This window comes from Ailuropoda melanoleuca, chromosome 12 (assembly GCF_002007445.2).
Source record: "Ailuropoda melanoleuca isolate Jingjing chromosome 12, ASM200744v2, whole genome shotgun sequence".
NCBI lineage: Eukaryota > Metazoa > Chordata > Mammalia > Carnivora > Ursidae > Ailuropoda > Ailuropoda melanoleuca.
The window spans coordinates 48379236-48398184 of NC_048229.1; the positions used below are offsets into that span (position 1 = coordinate 48379236).

Below are 18949 nucleotides of genomic sequence, written 5' to 3' on the forward strand. Positions count from 1 at the left end.
GTTTTACTCTGCACTTCAAATTGGGATATATCTCACAACAGTTGCATTTAATTGGGAGATTATTAAAAAGCATGCGCAAATTCAGAGTTTCTCAACCAGAAAATGCGGCTGGTATCCAGCCTAAATGAAACCATTCTTCCGTCTGTGTTCCACTGTCCTGCAAGGAGACATACAAAGAGGGTAGACCAGGACAGAGCTTTGGTTAGACTGCTGTCCCCCAAACTTCAGTGATCTGAACACCACCTTCACAAATACTGCCCCAATAACTTTCCTCCTGTGCTATTATTTACTTCATACTCTTCTGAAATCACCTACTCTGTGATTGTAAATAAATTTATTAAAAAGGATCAATTTAACCTTTATCATTACCACAAACAGTTCACTTGTCATATGTAAAATAGGTCATAACCATGAAAATAAATACAAACACAGTAACTATGTAGCCGGGAAATACTCTGCACCGGAGGTCCTCTAGCTCTTGTTTAAAGGGGAGATTTAGCTGGGGCGCCTGGTGGCTCGGTCGATTGAACGTCCAACTCTTGATTTCAGCTCAGGTCATGATCTCAGGGTCATGAGATTGAGCCTGGCTCCCTCAGTTGGGAGTTCACTGGAGATTCTCTCTCCCTCTCCCTCTGCTCCTCTCCCTGCTTGTGCTCTCTCTCTTTCTCAAATAAATAAATAAATAAAATCTTCATTAAAAAGGTGGGGGGAGGGGCGCCTGGGTGGCTCAGTCAGTTAAGCATCTGCCATTAGCTCGGGTCTTGATCTCAGGGTCCTGGGTTCAAGCCCCGCCTCATCAGGCTTCCTGCTCAGTGGGGAGTGTGCTTCTCCCTCTGCCTCTCCCCCTGCTCATGCTTGTGCTCTCTCTCTCTCTCCCTCTCTCTCTCGGATCTCTCTCTCTGCCTCAAATAAATAAAGTCTTTTTTAAAATAAATAAATACATGAAAGTTTTTACAAAGGGGGAGATTTAGCAACTATTAGAAAAAGGTGTTAAATACATAATGGTACCAAACTAAGATTTTCTCTCGATAGAAATAAAATGGAGAGAGGATTGAAATGAGGCCCAGTGCTATGCTGCCTAAAATCATGTGGGGAAATACCACAATCCCACATTCAGGAAAATAGCGGTATGGCCAATATTGGAGTATCCCAGTGAAGTGGAGTATCCTTAGTCTAGGAGAGAGTGCAAAATATGTCCCTAGTAATTTTCCTAGTAATTCTGAGGCCAAGTTGCCGGTTCCTCCAAAACACATCCTTTGTCCTATCTCCCCTTAGAGTGCCATTGATGGAATAGATCGCTTTCAAATGAATTGATTGATCGTAGAGCCTTTTGGGTGCCTGAATGCTTTTATCAGTGTGAGGTCATTACTCTGTGTATCCAGATCAGATACTCTGCTGGGTTTTGCTTGGTCCTAGACCAGTGGGCCTCATATATAAGAACAGTTCCATCAGAGTCACACCCAACAAATGCTGTTTTTCACAGGAAGCATAAGGTGGGGGGAGGGAGAGTAGGAAGGATGGGGAAATCTATTCAGTGGAATTGATGCCTATTTTAAGAAGAAAACAACTGGCAATTGGCAGTGACATAGGATGTCATGCCCATACTTTGGAAAGTATATCTGTGTGACATTACTTAACCTTGCTTTGGGTTCAGGTGGCATCATGTACCCACTGTATTTTTTAGATATGTTGAAATCATGCATGTACTTTAAAAAACTAAGTAATAAAAAAAGGGGTTTTTAAATGATTGCATTTGTTTCCTACCCCATTTTTCTCCCCTTCCAGTCCTACTCCCAGAGGCAGCCAATTTTAACCCATTCTATTTGCAGGCCTTCTGGTGGTAAGCTCCACATTTCTACATAACGTGTTCCTACTTTTGTTTGGTCATTTACCACCTTTAAACAATGTCTGTCTACTTCTTGTAGTGTTGGATGAGAATGTAATCAGTAGCATCACCCTCCCCTTTTCCTCTTGCTTCATTATGTTTTGACTGTTGAGAAGTCTAATGCCTATCTGATTTTCAGTCCTTTATAGGCAATCTGTTTAGTCCCTGTGAAAACTTTCAGGATCCCTTATTTTTATGGCTCTGAAATTTTGGAATGATGTATACATGATTTATGCCCAAGGACTCCAGACTTTTGTAAAGATAACAGTTCAGTTGTCTCCAGTAATTTCTTAGTATTTCATATCTTTTGATGCTGCTAGTAACAGTATCTTTTTTTACATTTTAATTTCTGAGTATTCATTTTAGCATATGTAAATATAATTAAAATTGCATAATGATCCCATATCTTGCAAACTTGTTAAACTCACATATTAGTTATGGTAGCATTTTTGTACATTCTCTTGAATTTTCTACATAGACAATCATGTCATCTGTAAATAAAGACCGTTTTACTTCTTCCTTTCCAGTCTGGCCTTTTATTTCTTTTACTTGACTTCATCCATTGGCTAGAAATCCAAGGACACTATTTTTTTTTTAAAGATTTTATTTATTTATTTGACAGAGAGAGAAACAGCCAGTGAGAGAGGGAACACAAGCAGGGGGAGTGGGAGAGGAAGAAGCAGGCTCATAGCAGAGGAGCCTGATGTGGGGCTCGATCCCATAACGCCGGGATCACGCCCTGAGCCGAAGGCAGACGCTTAACCGCTGTGCCACCCAGGCGCCCCCCAAGGACACTATTGAATAGAAGTGGTGAGGGTGGAAATCGTTGTCTTGTTTCTGGTCTTGGGGGGAAACATTCAGTCTGTTACCACTAAGTATGATGCTAGCGTATATTTTTGGTAGATACCCTTTTTCATATTGGACGTGTTCCCTTTTAATTCCTACCTTTTTGAGAGCTCTTATCAGGAATGTATGTTGAAATATATAAAAAAACTTATACAGCTCAACACCCAAAAAGCAATTCAATTAAAAATGGGCAGAAGATGTAAACAGACATTTCTGCAAAGAAGACATACAGATGGCCAACAGACGCATGAAAAGGTACACAACAATACTCATCATCAAGGAAATGCAAATGAAAACTGCAAGGAGATCCCACTTTACACCTGTCAGAATGGCTAAAATCAACAACACAAGAAACAAGAAGTGTTGGAACCCTCTTGCACTGCTGGTGGGAATGCAAACTAGTGCAGCCACTCTAGAACACAGTATAGAGGTTCCTCAAAAAGTTAAAAATAGGGGCGCCTGGGTGGTTCAGTCGGTTAAGCATCTGCCTTCAGCTCAGGTCGTTATCCCAGGGTCCTGGGATCAAGCCCCTCATTGGGCTCCCTGCTCAGCAGGGAGTCTGCTTCTCCCTCTCCCTCTCTCCCAACCCCCCACTCATTCTCTCTCTCTCCCTCAAATAAAGAAGTAAAATCTTTTTTTAAAAAGTTAAAAATAGAACTACCCTACCATTCGGTAATCACGCTATTGGGTATTCACCCGAAAAAATACAAAAACACTAATTCAGAGGGATGCATGCACCCCTATGTTTATAGCAGCATTATTTACAATAACCAAGATACAGAAGCCACCCAAGTATCCATCAATTGATGAATGGATAAAGAAGATGTGGTATATTCACACAATGGAATATTATTCAGCCATAAAAAAGAATGAAATCTTGCCATTTGCAGCAACATAGATGGAGCTAGAGAGTATAACGCTAAGCAAAATAAGTCAGTCAGGGAGAGACAAATACCATATGATTTTACTTACATGTGAAATTTAAGAAACAAAACAAATGAGCAAAGGGAAAAAAGAGACAGACAGACAGACAAAGCAAGAAAGAGACTCTTAACTATAGAGAAAAAACTGATGGTTACCAGGGCCGGGAGGGCGGGTGAGTTAAAAAGGTGATGCAGATTAAGGAGTGCATTTTGTGATGAGCGCTGGGTGATGTGTGGAATTGTTGAATCACTATATTGTACACCTGAAATTAATATAACGCTGTATATTAACTATACTGAGATAAAAGCTAAAAACTTAATAAATAAAAAAAGGAATGTATGTTAGATTTTATCAAAGCCTTTTCTGTATCCGTTAAGATGACCATATGGTTTTTCTTTACAGCTTATTAATATAGTGAGTTACATTGATTGATTTTTAAATGTAAGCCAACTTTGTGTTTCTGGGATAAAAACCTTCTTTGTCTCTCTGTGCATTCTTGGATTTGATATGCTGTAATTTTGTTTGGAATTTTTTGTAGGTTCATGAGGGATATTGGTCTGTTTTCTTTGCTGGCAATGTCCTTGTCTAGTTTTGGTATCAGGGCAATAGTGAGCTCATACGATAAGTTGGAAAATATCTCCTCCATTCCAATTTCCTGGAAGAGTTGTGTAGACTTGGTATTATTTCTTCCTTAATATTTGATATAATTCACCAGTGAAGTCATCTGGCCTGGAGCTTTCTTTGTGGAAGATTATTTTTTAATTAAAAATTTCTTTGGTAGATATAGGGCTATTAGGTTATCTGTTTCTTCCTGAGTGAGCTTTGGTAATAATTTCTGTTCTTTCAAAGAATTTGTCTATTTCATCTAAGTTATCAAATTTGTTGGCATAAAGTTCTTCACAATATTCCCCTTATTATCTTTTCATTCTCTGTATATTATCACTATATATTATAGTGATGTCACTTCTCTTGGTCCTATTATCTGCAGTTCTGCCTTCTTTTTCTTTTTTTCTTGATAAGACTGACTACAGGCTTATCATTTTTATTGATCTTTTCAAAGAACCAGCTTTTGGTCTCATTGATTTTTTTTCTATTGTTATTCTTTCTTCTATGTCATTGTTTCACATTCCTGTCTTTATTATTTCCTTCTTTCTATATATTTAAGTTTAATTTGCTCTTGCTTTTTAAATTTTTTACAAGGAAAGCTAAGACTTTTCTTCTTTTCTGATTAGGCAACTGGTACTATAAATTTCCCCCTCCATACTGTTTTAGTGGCATCCTCCACATTCTATGTTATTTTAATTTTCATTCAGTTAAAAATGCTTTGTATGTTCCAATTCATCTTTGACCCACAAGATATTCAAAAGTATATTGTTTCCAAATATTTAAGGATTTTTCAGGGACTATTCTGTTGCTTATTTTTTATTTAATCCCATTATGATCATAGAATATGCTTTGTGTGACTAGAATCTTTTTTAATTTACTGAGACTTTTTTTATAGCCCACAATATGGTCTATTGTTGTAAATGTCCGTATGCTCATGAAAGGAATGTGTATTCTGCTTTTGGGTGAAATTGTTCTGTAAATGTCAATTAAATAAGTTGTTTTATAGGGTTGTTTAGATCTTCTATTTCCTTATTGATTTTCTGTCTACTTGTTCTATATATCGAGACAAGAATATTGAAATTTCTGACTATATTTGTGGTTAGTCTATTTCTTCTTGCAACTGTACTAGTTTTGTCTCATGTATTTTGAAGCTCTGTTATTAGGTGCATAGACATTTATGGTTTGTGATTATTATATGCTCTTGATGAATTAAACCCTTCATCTTTATGCAATGACATTCTTCATCCCAAGCGATACTCTTTGATGTGAAATCTCCTTTGTCGCATGTTAATATAGCTGTCCTTTGATTGTTCTGTGTATGATATATTTTTCCCTTCTTTTACTTTTAACGTACGTGTGCCATTATATTTGGAGTGTGTTGCTTATCGGCAATAGTCAAGTCTTGCTTTTATTTAATCTGACAATCTCTGCCTTTTAATTGTGGCATTTAGACCATTTATATTTAATGAGACATGTGATGTAATTAGGTTTAAATGCTGTTTCTTTTCTGTTTGTCTCATCCCCTCTTTGTTCCCTTCTTCCTATTCTCCCACCTTACTTTGGATTAATTATTTTTTACAATTCTGTTTTATGTCCTTTGTTGGCTTATCAGCTATAACTCTGTTTTTTTGTTATTTTATTTGTTACTTCAGGGTTTTTAAATATATATATTTAGCTTATCATAGTCCACTTTCAAGTGATTTTATGCCATACAGTGTAAGAATCTTGAAATAGTATATTTTTATTTCTTATCATAGTCCACTTTCAAGTGATTTTATGACATACAGTGTAAGAATCTTGAAATAGTATATTTTTATTTCTCTCCTGACAGCCTTTTTTGCCATTATTACCATACCTTTAACCTCTAGAAGTGTTACAAACCCCACATTATTTTTATTTAAATAGTTATCTTTTAAAGATATTTTTAAAATTAGTGTGTGTATATATATATACGTATATATGTATATGAGTATGTATATGTATGTGTGTGTATATGTGAGTGTGTGTATGTGTGTGTATATCCATTTCCATTGTTCTTCTCTCCTTTTTGTAAATTCCCATCTCCATCTCACATCATTTTTCTTGTGCTTAAATGATTTTAACATTTCTTGTAGTGCAGTCTACTGGTAATGAGTTCTTTTAGCCTTTGTGTGACTAAAAAAGTATTCACCTTTTTTTGAAATTATAATGTCCAATCTTATTGGTATAAAACTGAGTAAGGTGCCCATGAGTTGAAAACTTATGTCCACATAAAACCCTGCATATGAATGTTTACAGCACCTTTATTCATAATTGCCAAACATGGGAGCAGCCAAGATATCCTTCAGCAGTGAATAGATGAATGAACTGTGGTACTTTCCACAATGGAATATTATTCAGCAATAAAAAGAAATGAACTATCAAGTGAAGAAGTGAAAGAAGCCAATCTGAAAAGGCTTTGTGCTCTATAATTCCAACTATATGACATTCTGGAAAAGGCAAAGCTAGGGGGCAGTAAAAAGATCAGTGCTTGCTGGGGTGAGGGTGGGGGGGTACTAGTTGGGAGGGAAGGATGAACAGGCAGAGCACAGAGGATTTTTAGGGCAGTGGAACTATTCTTATGGTACTGGAATGATGGACACATGTCATTATACCTTTGTCAAAACCCATAGAATGTACAACACAAAGAGTGAACTCTCATGTAAACTATGGACTTTAGTTAATAATATATCAATAATGGCTTATCAATTGTAACAAATGTACCACGGTAATGTAAGATATTAATGATAGTGTTAACAGATGAGGAGTGGGCGAGTGCATGGGAACTCTGTACCTTAGTTCAATTTTTCCCCTAAAACTAAAATTAATAAAAAACAATAAAGTCTACTTTTAAAAACCTGAGTTAAGCAGTATACATTGTAGTTATAGAATATGTGTGTGTATATAAAATCTATATTTATTTATAGTACTTATATATACTACTTAACATAATAGTTAAACCCATGGATTTTGGAATCACACTGTCTGGGTTCAAATCCTGACCCTGCCACTTAAAAACTATGTAACCTTTGGGCAAGTGGCTTAATCAGTTTGTATCTCAGTTTCCCCACATAGAAAATAATAATAAAACAATAAAAATAAAACATTAATAGGACCAGGGTGCCAGGGTGGCTCAGTCAGTTAAGTGTCTGCCTTCTGCTTAGGTTGTTATCTCAGGGTCCTGGGATTGAACCCTGCATCAGGCTCCTTCTCCCTCTCCCCTTCCCCCCTGTTCATGCACTCTCTCTCTCTCTCAAATAAATAAATAAAATTGACTTAAAAAAACAATAATAGAATCTATTTCATTGAGTTATTATGAGGATGTGAAGCCTTTGAACAGACCCTGGTACATACTCAACACACGTTAATGATATCTGTGGTTAGTGTTATTTGATCATGAATACTCACTTGAAAAAGAAAGTCTGAACATATTTTGGGAACCACCTCTTGAATACACTCTACATGATGAAGAGTCGAGTCTTAAAAATGTAAATTTTCATGTAAAAGGATGTGAGGTATGCCAAGCTAATATAATTGCCATTGTGCACATTAAATCCCTGGCTTTGGGACTGCCTGATTTGGTGCTGTTGGCCATAGTGGCGTTGGTTTTGGTGCCATTCATTTCATTTCCTTCAAGAGAAAATATTTCTGAATTTAAGAATTCTGTAAGGACATTCGACTAAAGCACTTGTCTTGTTAACAGCCAAAGACTTTCCACAGATTCCGGCTCTGGGGAGGCACGAAGCCACGGAACATGTTCCTGGAGCTAGCTCTGTTTCCATGTGCCAGTCAGCGTGAGATGTCACAGCACAGGTGCTGTAGAGATCTCTGCAGGGGAAGGATGTGGTTGGCTAGGCCCCCTTCTTGATACTCTACCTCAAGGGACCACACCTGCTCTCTTGGACCCCTGGCCACTCACCTGCAGACAGACACCCAGCCCATTCATAGTCTTTACTTTTCCTTTCATTTAAAAAGGATAGGTTTACTAAATATAGAATCCTTAGGTTGACAGGGTTTTTTTTTTCCTTTTAGTACTTTAAAAATGTGATTCCACTGTCTTCTCATATCCATTATTTCTATCTAGAAAGCCACAGGAAAACTTAACCTTTGATTCTCTCTGTATAATGTGTCTGTTTATCTGAAGCTGCTTTCAAGATTTTCTTCCCATCACTGGTTTTAAGCACGTTGATTAAGATATACCTTGCCGTCTCTTTCTTCATGTTTCTTGTATTTAGGGCTCATTAAGATTTGTGGCTCTGTGATTTTATTGTTTTTATCAAATTTGGAAAATTTTTTAACCATTAGTTCCTCAACGTTTTTTTCTGTCCTGCCCTTTCTCTCCTGTATTTCGGGGATTCCAAATTCCAATGTATTTGGTGACTTAAAGTTATCCCACAGCTCACAGATGCTCTGCTCATTTTATAAAATTCTCTTTCTCCTGATCTTTTGTTCTGAATGTTTTCTATTGCCATGTCTTCAAATTCACTAGTATTTTCTTCTGTAGTCTCTAATCTACTATTAATCCTATCCGATGTAATTTTTATCTTAGATATTGTAGTTTGCTTTAAAGATTTATTAGGTTAGGGGCACCTGCGTAGCTCAGTTGGTTAAGCATCCAACTGTTTATTTCAGCTCAGGTCATGATCTCAGAGTCATGGGATCAAGCCCCACATAGGGCTCCATGCTTGACCTGAAGTCTGTTTGTCCCTCTCCCTTTGCTCCTCCCCCCTCTCACACTCCTCTCCCTCAAATAAATAAATGAAAATGTTTGGAGATGTGTTAGGTGAGATCAAAGAAGTCTTTGGTTTGGGGGCAATTATTCTTCACAGTTGAGGCATAGTGTTCTGTGTACGTACACAAGGTTCCGCGAATCTTGAAGTTTCCCAATTTCAGTGGTTGGGAATAGGCACTATTCCCAGGCCTGTGTAAGCAGTTGACACTGTTCTGTATCCTTTTGTATGGGTTTTCACCTGGCCTTGGGTAGTGTCTTCCCATACGCACACTTTTACTTCCTCAGCCAAATACTCACGAAGAGCTGTCTTCAGGTCTTTGGAGCTCGCTCTCTGTGCAGCTCTCCCTCTAATACTCTTCTCTGTAAGCTCTAGCTGCCAAGGTCAATTCTTACACACATCTGTATCCACTCAATCTAGGACTCCTTTGACTCCACCTGGGTTCACCCTCTTTGTGCTGTGGCCTGAAACCTCCCTCCAGGCAGTAAGCTTGGGAAATCACAGGGTCACCTCATTTGTTTCTTTATTCTCAGGATCACTAGTTTTTTGTTGGCCCACATCCAGTGTCTTGCATCCTCTTGTTTTCTACATTTTGTCCATTCTTCCGGCTTGTCTTAGGTAGGAGGGTAAATCAAGTCCCTGTTATTCCATTTTGGCTAGAAGTAGAAATTTGGCTCTTTTATTTTAGTGAGGTTTCAGTCAAGAGCGGAAATAATGCGTCTACTCATTCCACCACATTGAACCAGAAGTGCAAAGAGAACATTTTTATTTTTTTTTCTTTTTTAAAGATTTTATTTATTTGAGAGAGAGCACACAAGAGGGTGAAGGGCAGAGGGAGAAGCAGCCTCCCCACTGAGCCAGGAGCCCGATGTGGGGCTTGATCCTGGGACTCCAGGAACATGAGCTGAAGGCAGACGCTTAACTGACTGAGCCATCCAGGTGCCCCCAAAGAGAACATTTTTTAAAAGGGTGCTGCTGCTTATGGTATAAGAGCCTCTATTAACACAAGCTCATGGCCTTATAATTATTTATTCAAATTCGTAATCTCTGATGGATTTCTTGAGGAGAGGAAACTTCTTCTCATTCATTTTGGGATTATCTTAGTGCTAAATGGGAGCTCTATAAATGTTTGTTGAATGAGTGAGTGAGTGAATGATCTTGTTACTGGTAAGGTTGCAGATATGAGTTGAGACTGAAGGTAAGGGTGCTTTAGTTAAGATCTTTGTAGGGAAATGGAGTTTGCAGGGAAAGGCAGGACATTATTCTTTTAGGCTGCAGCCTTTTGGGAGATGTTAACATTAGCACCTGCTTCTACCTTTGTGGCAGGAAACACTTCCTTAAAATGCTGTCTTACATCGTTGTGGTGGAACGTATCCTCAACACTTGGGAGAATTTTATTCTTGGCCATTAATCCTGGTCGTTTTCTAATCTGATCTCAGTGTGAAAATTATTGTGGAATAACAGAAAAATATATCTTTCCAACCCATCTATTCCCTTATTTTATTTTTACATAAGACCAATTTAATATTTTAAAGGATCCTTAAGGTTCAATGTATAGTTATAAAGACAAATGGATATATTTTAAGACTGATATTCCTCAATTTTCCCTTTTCTAGAGAGTACGGAACTGTATCATATATATATTAAATCTTTCAAAGCTTCAGAAGCTGAGAAATTTGAGTAAGATAATCTAAATGTGTCACTTACTAATTCCTTGGCTTATAAAGTCAGCATAGCATAGTAATTTCAAGTAAATGTGGACCCTGATTGCTTGTGTACGGCTTCACCTTTTACTAGCTGTCTGACCTTGGGCAAGTCACTCGACCTTTCCAAGGCTCAGTGTATCTTATGTAAAATGGACTAGTAATAGTACATTCTCAGTTGTTACAAAGATTAAAATGATTATTGCTTACGAAATGCTTTAAATGGTGCCTGATACATGGTAAGTACTAGGTAAGCATAAGTAAACAAAAATAAGATAAAAGGAAGAGAAATGGAATAAAATAAGATAAAACCTTACTCCATCTTTTTGCATTTTGTCTCATTCTGCCATTCCCAAGAAGTAAAATCTCCACTGTCTGTTTTATCAGACTATTTCCTACTTTAATAGGCTGCATTTTTGGAAATCAGTTGGCTTGAAGGTGAAGGAAGCTTTCCTGATTTCCTTTTCTAGATCTTTTATACAGTAATGATTCCTGTCTCCCTACTTATTTCACTGGGTATGTTTAACCAGGTTTTTTCCTTGACCTTCACCTTTCCTTTCCTTTAGTCAAAATCTTCAGTTTTCTTCAATTCTACCTGAAATTCTGCCTCTGAACTGGCCCCCCCCCCAGCAGCACGTTGATGCTAGGGATTTCCCATCATGATGTCCAGTCTACACTCACCTTTGTTATTTGGCTATTACCTGACATGCTTTAACACCACAAATACATTTTCCGTCCTCACTGAGTTCCTTCCTAATTTAACATCCTTATTTTCTACAGTATTCTGATTTCACAGGTATCTAAGGCCTGCAGCATTTTCAGGTTGTTAGAGACATACTTTTTTTTTTTTAATAATTTTTTATTATGCTATGTTAGTCACCATACAGTATATCCTTAGTTTTTGATGTAATATTCCATGATTCATTATTTGTGTATAACACCCAGTGCAGCATGCAATACGTGCCCTCCTTAATACCCATCACTGGCCTATCCCAATCCCCCACCCGCCTCCCCTCTGAAGCCCTCAGTTTGTTTCCCAGAGTCCATAGTCTGTTAGAGACATACGTCTGATTTACTGTCCCTTTTCCATTTTTAAGCTTATTTATCTATTATGTTACTTAATTTGTTATAATTTATATTTATATTCTATATTTTATATAATGATATGATTTTTAGTATGTACTTAGTTTAATAATATTTGATATTGTTTTATCGTTTAGCATCATCCTCCTGGGCCATGATTGTCCTAGCGTATCATTGTCTAGATTATTAAGAAGCTGTTTTTAAAAAAAAAAAAAGCTTAATCAGCAATAAGTGATTGACTTTCTTGTGAATATGACTCAGCTCATGGCTTTTTTGAAATTTATATTGATTTATGTTTTTCTTCTGTCATCTCAGTCCATCTGATGCCATCTTTGGGGACTTCTGTGCACAAGGCATATCCTTCTATCTGTTTCTAACTGGGTATTTGAGGCAAGGAGACCCACAAGGAAAACTCCACAGAAACAAGGATGAGCCTAAAATCAAAGTTCCTAATTAGAATTAATTTCAATACAGTCCAGTCCCATGCAACATCGGGAGACTTGACAGCTGTCAGGAGGGCATCTCAAACCCACGTTGCACGAGCCTCTGCTTACCCGGCCCTGCTGGGGCAGTTGCTGTTCTCCGTGCATAGACGGCAAAGGCTCTGTGGGTGTCTGACAAGAGAATCTCAGTCGTGCACGCTGCACTTACTTCCCTGCACAGCAGCCCTGTGCAATAACAAGTACTTATTATGAGGGTGGGATAAAGTGTCGATTCAATAAAGCCACATTGTGGTGGTCATGGTTTCTAAACAAACCCTCCTGGCTGATTTGGGCCTGACGCTTCTGAAGCTGCTGGTGTAATTGAACACAGACATGTGGAAAGAACAAGTCAAAGCAGACTGCTGAAATTCTGGAATGCTTTTGTTTAAAATCACTCTATTGTATGTGTGTATGGAGACACACACACATACACCTGCATACGTGAACTGCTCCCTGGGTGGACTTTCATCATTTTACCCAATCAAACACTGGTCGTTCTTACTATGATCCTTCTCTAGACGAATTCTCTAAATATTTGGAGAAATAAGAGGGTATCGTTGATGTGTGTGTAGTAGTGGATTTTGCTGGCTCTTTAAACATTATCTTTTATAAATCCCTGAGTGTTAGAAGTGAGAAAACCATCTTTCTTTTGAATTTAGCAAATAGCATTTATGTGCATACATGCTTATACCATCTACACACTTACCCTGTCATTGAAACACCGTGAAAAAGCAAACCGTAAGCTTTTAACATTGTCAGGCATGAGCTTCTCCATCTCATCTTCTCCTAAATTGACGTTTAGAAGAACAAGAGGCCTCTCTGGCTCCGTGTTTATAAGCCTTACTGGAAAAAAAAAAAATGTCAATGCCTTTTTAGACTCAGAATCACATGATAGTAAATGTGAATCTAAGCAATGGCTCAAGTGCTTTCTAAGCAATGGCTCCATCGATAATCACACGCATCCTTCTTTTATTTAGTAAATGCCAATAAAAGCTAATAAGAAAGCAGGGCTATTTGCATGTTTCATACTCTCACTCAATGTGGAGTCCAGTGGTTGAATAGCCTCATCTGGGAGCCAAGAGAGGCAAACAAAACAGATTTCCTGGGGCGCCTGGGTGGCTCAGTCATTAAGCGTCTGCCTTCGGCTCAGGGCGTGATCCCAGGATTCTGGGATCGAGCCCCGCACCAGGCTCCCTCCTCGGCTGGGAGCCTGCTTCTTCCTCTCCCACTCCCCCTGCTTGTGTTCCCTCTCTTGCTGGCTGTCTCTCTCTCTGTCAAATAAATAAATAAAATCTTAAAAAAAAAAAAACAACCCTGATTTCCTGAATCTCCTAGTGAGTGTCTGCAGATCTGGGGGACAGGAGTTTTGGGGTGTGAGATAAAATCGGAAAGGTTTTGCTGGTAGAGTAACCTGGGCATGCTGATGGAGAAACAAGATGCAGCCCTTGGGAAGTTGAAGTCTCTCTCCTCCTTGAATGCGCTCTGTTCTAGGATGGTCCTTATGTGAGGGTATTGTACTTACCATGGAGTTAAATATCAAATCATCACATCCTTAGGATGTAAGCAATTAGAACAAGATTTATGTTTGTAAAGACATTTAACAAAGTAAGTAATCAGGGTACATGGAAGAAAGATAATGCAGAGATGTGGGTTCTGGAGTCAGATGACCTAGTTTCCAGTCCCAGCTCCACTTGCTGAGTGATCCAGGGTGGTCACTTAACCTCTCTGGGCCTCAGATTTTTTCTATATAAAATGGGGGAAATTACAACGAGTCATACATTTATAATGAGTATTAAATGAGTTAATATGTGCAAAACGACTCACAAATAATAAGCACTAAATAAATGCTAATTACCATGATTTTATTAATATGTATGAAGAAAGGATTTTCACAGCTAAGATATCAAAAGAAGTGGAGATGCTGAGGCACTCTTTGGCTCGAAAGGATAAATTCCAGTGTGAAATGAGGCCCTCCCTGACAACCAGATCCCATATGACAGAATGGTCTGGCACGGATATGTATATGTCAGGCTTCGGCTGGGAAAAATGTTTAAAGGTGCCAAAAATTTTTGTGGGATTTTTTCAAATTACAATAAAGGAAGTCCTCATGCCTAACTTGCTCTCCCATAGCACTATCTCTTACTCTGTGGTCTGTGAGTGTATCTCTCTTCCAAGTTTGGTTCTTTTTTTAGAACTGGTTGTGAATTCTTTATTCTCTCACATAGACATATGACAATGGGGGAGGAGGAATGTGTATTTCTTAAATTTCTGTTAGAAATCTGTCTTGCCATCTCTGTAGAGTGGAAAATTCAGCAAGGAGAGTCTGTTAACTTCATTCCCCTTTCAAATCCCATTCAACAATGTGCTTAATGCACGGTAGAGGTTAACCAGATATTTCCACCATGAGTAATGGTGAAGTCTTCAGAAGTTGGGGATGGGGTGTGGATTTTGTATATACTAGAGGAAATCCTTGGGGTGACTTTTGAAGTGGTCTTTTGGGGGGCTACACTAATTTTGCTGTATCTTCCCTGTCTCATGTATCCCTTCACTTCCCCAAGCTCCCTGTACCACCTCAGAAACCACTTGGCTCTCAGATCCTTAGCTCTGGGTGTCTTCTAAGATGGTATACACACCGTAAAGGCAGAAGGGCATCTGCTAAGCCTGGATTAGGTTTTGCCAAAACTACTGTGGGCCCCGTATTGGCAGGGCACAATTAGCAGACCATTGCTTCCCTTGGGTTTGAAATTCCACCCACTCAGGGCACAGCTTATCATGGATGCAGACCTGTCAAGGTTTAGACTGTTGGGAAGTGGGCAAGGACCATAGCCACTCATTCACGGACTCAACCTTCTGTCTGTAGGACAGCCAATTTGTCTTGGGGAGGGGGTAGTTTTAGTAGCAACAGACTGACTTCTAGCATCCAACATACTGTGAATGCTGGTTTCTAAGCATGAGCGGGCCTCAACAAATGCTCCTGTCCATTTCATCCACTCTCTTTACAGACCTATCAGAAAAGTGCTTTGCTGTTATTCCAGTACCAACCTAGCTAAACCAGTCACCATACCCACCATTGTGTCAAAGAAAACACCTGCTTCCTATAAGGTTCTCTAGCTAATGGGGAAAACAGATTGGTTTGCATGGTCTCTTACTGCAAGCCAGCTCATCCTTTGGCCATCTGAGACCAAGATTGCACATTTAGCCAGGTGGATCTCTTAAAAGCTTCTCCTTTACCATAGTCTCCATTTCAGACTTATCCCTATCTTCTTTCCTGTTTTGCTTTATCACCTTTGTGATGCTTTAATGCTCAGCATACCAGCTGAAGCTCTGTGCAATCTGTATCACAGTATATTAGCATTCCAGAATACATGCTATCCCTGAGTAGACAATAAATTTGATTTTGCACAAGTGGCATCCTTTATACTTTGCTCATAAGGCAATCTCTCAAGTGTATCTTTTTTTTTTTTTTTTGGAAACAGAACACAAATAGTCTGGTGAAGTAAAAATGGGTTGCACGATGGGTTTTGTGCTCAGCAAAAAGAACTTGGACAAAGCAGCCATGCTGATGTTCTTATTTACAAAGGTTGCCGTCTGGGAAATTAGTGTCTGCTGCTGCTCAGTAATTAGGAAAATTTAGGACCCCTAGCGCTCCAACATCTTGCATTAAAGGTTGTATGTCATCGGTGTTTTCATGAGAATTTGCTGGATCTGTCATTAATAACAGGCATAAACCCAGCAAGCAGTAGAATATGCATTACATTTAATCAATTTGCTATTTGTATTCATTATGTATGTCCTGCATTTTGAGTCATGAAAAATTGAAAGGCCGTTACAAATAGAAGGAGCATCATGGATTACAAATGATGTAACAAGAGCACAAGCGCTATTAATTGGTCATTTGTGCTTGTCGGTACATTTAAAGTGATTAAGGCAGGAAGATTAGAAGGGACATGTGTGTGCTTGGGAAGGAGACGCCCAGGAACGCTGGGGTGCTCCTGAGTGCCTTGTGCCCACATAAATGCAGCATAAGCCAACGGCATTGATTCCAACAGATTCATTCAACAAGTGTGTGTTGAGCACGCGCTGTGTGCCAGGAGTTGTGCTGAGTATTGGGAATACAGCAGAAAACAAAGTAAACGAGGTCTTTGGCCTCAGGGGCTTGTATGTGGGTAGGGAGGGCGAATTGTGGATGATATGTAATGCATAAATACAGATCTGTAACACAGATACGTAATATCCGGTAGTGGTGAGACCCACAAAGACCACCGGAACAAGAGAAGGGCATTGAGAGCGAGGAATGGTAGTGAGGGCAGGCCTCTTTGGGGAAGTGTCATGTGAACAGAGGTTTAAATGAAGAGAGAAGACAAGCCCGATGGCTCTTGGGTGAGGGAAAGAGTAGTTCATTCATATGAATTGGCCCAACACCTCACCTTCTACCGTAACTCTCAAGAATGCAAGAATCCTTGTCAGTCTTTCTGTTGGCTTGACCCAGTGGAACCGCTTCTCCGGATCTGGAGAACTAGTCGTCTCCCTGCCCCGTTCTGTGGTAGCAGTTCTGTTAACGTGAAAGCTGATGGTTTTAGTTACCGTTTTAAGTACATGCATCTCAAGTCCTCATCATGGCTCCCAAAGCCCCAGGTGACCAGGCTTCAGTGACACATTGCATACCAGTCTTCTCTCCCTTGCTAAGTTCTAGCCCCTGGCCTTTCTGTTGCTCGCACTGCGCTAGGCGTGTCTCTCCACCCAGTACAGTCTGCCCTCAGACTCAGACCTCTACTGCCATGCCAGGTCACCTCCTCAGAGAAGCCCTCCCTGATTAGCCGGCCAAAGTCATTTCTCGGTCCCTTGCTATTAGGTCCTCCTGCTTTGTTTTCATCACAGCCCTTACTGTTACCTGAACTGCACACTCTCTCTGCTTGTCTGTTTCTTGTGTAGCTCCCACATTTGACTATATGCACTGTGAGATCAGACACTCGTCACCTGGGTTCACTGCTGTATTCCAGTGCCTACAACAGTGCCTGGCACAAAGAAGGGCTCAAAGGCCCAAGACGAAGGAAGAATGAGTGAGTCAGTCGATCAATCAGCTCACCAGCCAAAATAAAGGTAAACACGGACAGTTTGGTTTCTGCTTTTTTATTCAGGTAGCTATTTAAAATTTTGCCTGAAATCCACGAGGAAGAAATGGGTACATATTCTGAGCAGTGCTGTGCAAATGAAAATAATTAGATAACACTGATATTTGTGCTACTTGGTTCATGTGTCCAGGATCTCTTGCTGTACCTTTTTAAGTAACTTAATATTTCTTTTCAATGTATTAAATCATTTTTACGGTCTAAATGGTATGTTATTGTCTTTGAGTATTGGCACGGGATTGAATGGGGGCCCAGAGTGAACCATGGCATATGACTTTTATGGCAATTCTGCCTTTTAGAATTGATGATCTGACTCCTCACCTAACACACAGCACCTGGAAATGCATCAGAAGATGGTGATATTGTTGTGTGGTGGTTCCAGACCCCATGTTCATTCAGGGACATGATTCCTAGCAGACTTCAGAGTGTCTGTCCTGTACCAGACTCTGTGGCAGGTGCTGGGGTACCGGGCAAAGGAGGCAGTGTTGCTCCCTGCCATCAGGAAGAGCTGATGGTCAAGAACAGTGGTTCTAAAACCTTCACACACACACTGGAATCACCTGGGGGGTCCCCCATATATACCAGCATCTGGACCCCCTAACAGGCCAGTTGGTTCAAGATCTCTGGCCCAGGGGCTTACACATTCATATTTTTTAAACCCCATGCACATCCAGAGTTGAGACCCACTGGGCTAGTAGAAGGATGGACGTACAAAGAGCAAACCACAGACGATAGGACAAAAGCCATAATGACAGCAGGTGGGCGTGCACTGGAAAATGATATTTCTCTTTGGTTCATAACTACAACTCTAAAAGAAATGTTTTTAGGAATCCAGAGGCCAGATGACCTGGTTACACAGCTGATAAATGTTAACGTGTATTAATTACCCACTCTCACCCCACAAAAACTGATCACAAAGTGGCAAGGACCATGCATTAAATGATTATTTTTCCTATGTGGGTCCAAACAATGATTTTATTTTTCTATATAAGCCAGGAGTTGGATATTGTATCCTTGGGCAAATAAGGAATTTTAATTAAACTACAGTGTCTTTCCTAACTGGCAGACATGAGAGAAAGGAAAATAGGAGAATCCACAGGGTAACCGTCAAAGGGAAGGAATTAACATGTCCTCTAAAATTATTTTAAAAGGTCAGAACTTCCCGAAGTGTGGTGGTGAAGGTGATCTGAAACTCTCTTCTTCAGCCTGCCTGTGCCTTTGATGGTGGGCCCTGAAGTGTTTAGACTGGAATAAAGGCACATCTTCCGGGTAATTAATTGAGGGTTAGGTTATTGAGCTGAAGATCAAGCTTGGCTTTTTCTCCCCTTGACTCGGGTGAAAAAGAACAAGCAAGTGAGAACGATTTCATAAGAGCTAACTTGTTGTTCAGAGTGGCACTTCTAAGTAAAATATTAGTAAAATATTCCTGTCCTTTGTCTAGTGATAAAAGGTGAGGTTTTAAAAAGCAGTGTTTGCAGTCTGATGGGCACGTCACAAAAGTCCGCTGGCGTGTTGGAAAGAAGTCTGCAGGCAGCGTCTTGGA

General features: G+C 39.5%; 1 long non-coding RNA gene across 1 annotated transcript in view; it reads left to right on the forward strand.

The window, feature by feature from the left end:
* Positions 1 to 18949, forward strand: part of LOC109488849 — a 77987-nt gene that overhangs the window by 34359 nt on the left and 24679 nt on the right. The window contains exon 2 of the long non-coding RNA XR_004619221.1: positions 17210 to 17377. This is a non-coding gene — a long non-coding RNA (uncharacterized LOC109488849). The remainder of the gene's footprint in view (positions 1 to 17209; positions 17378 to 18949) is intronic.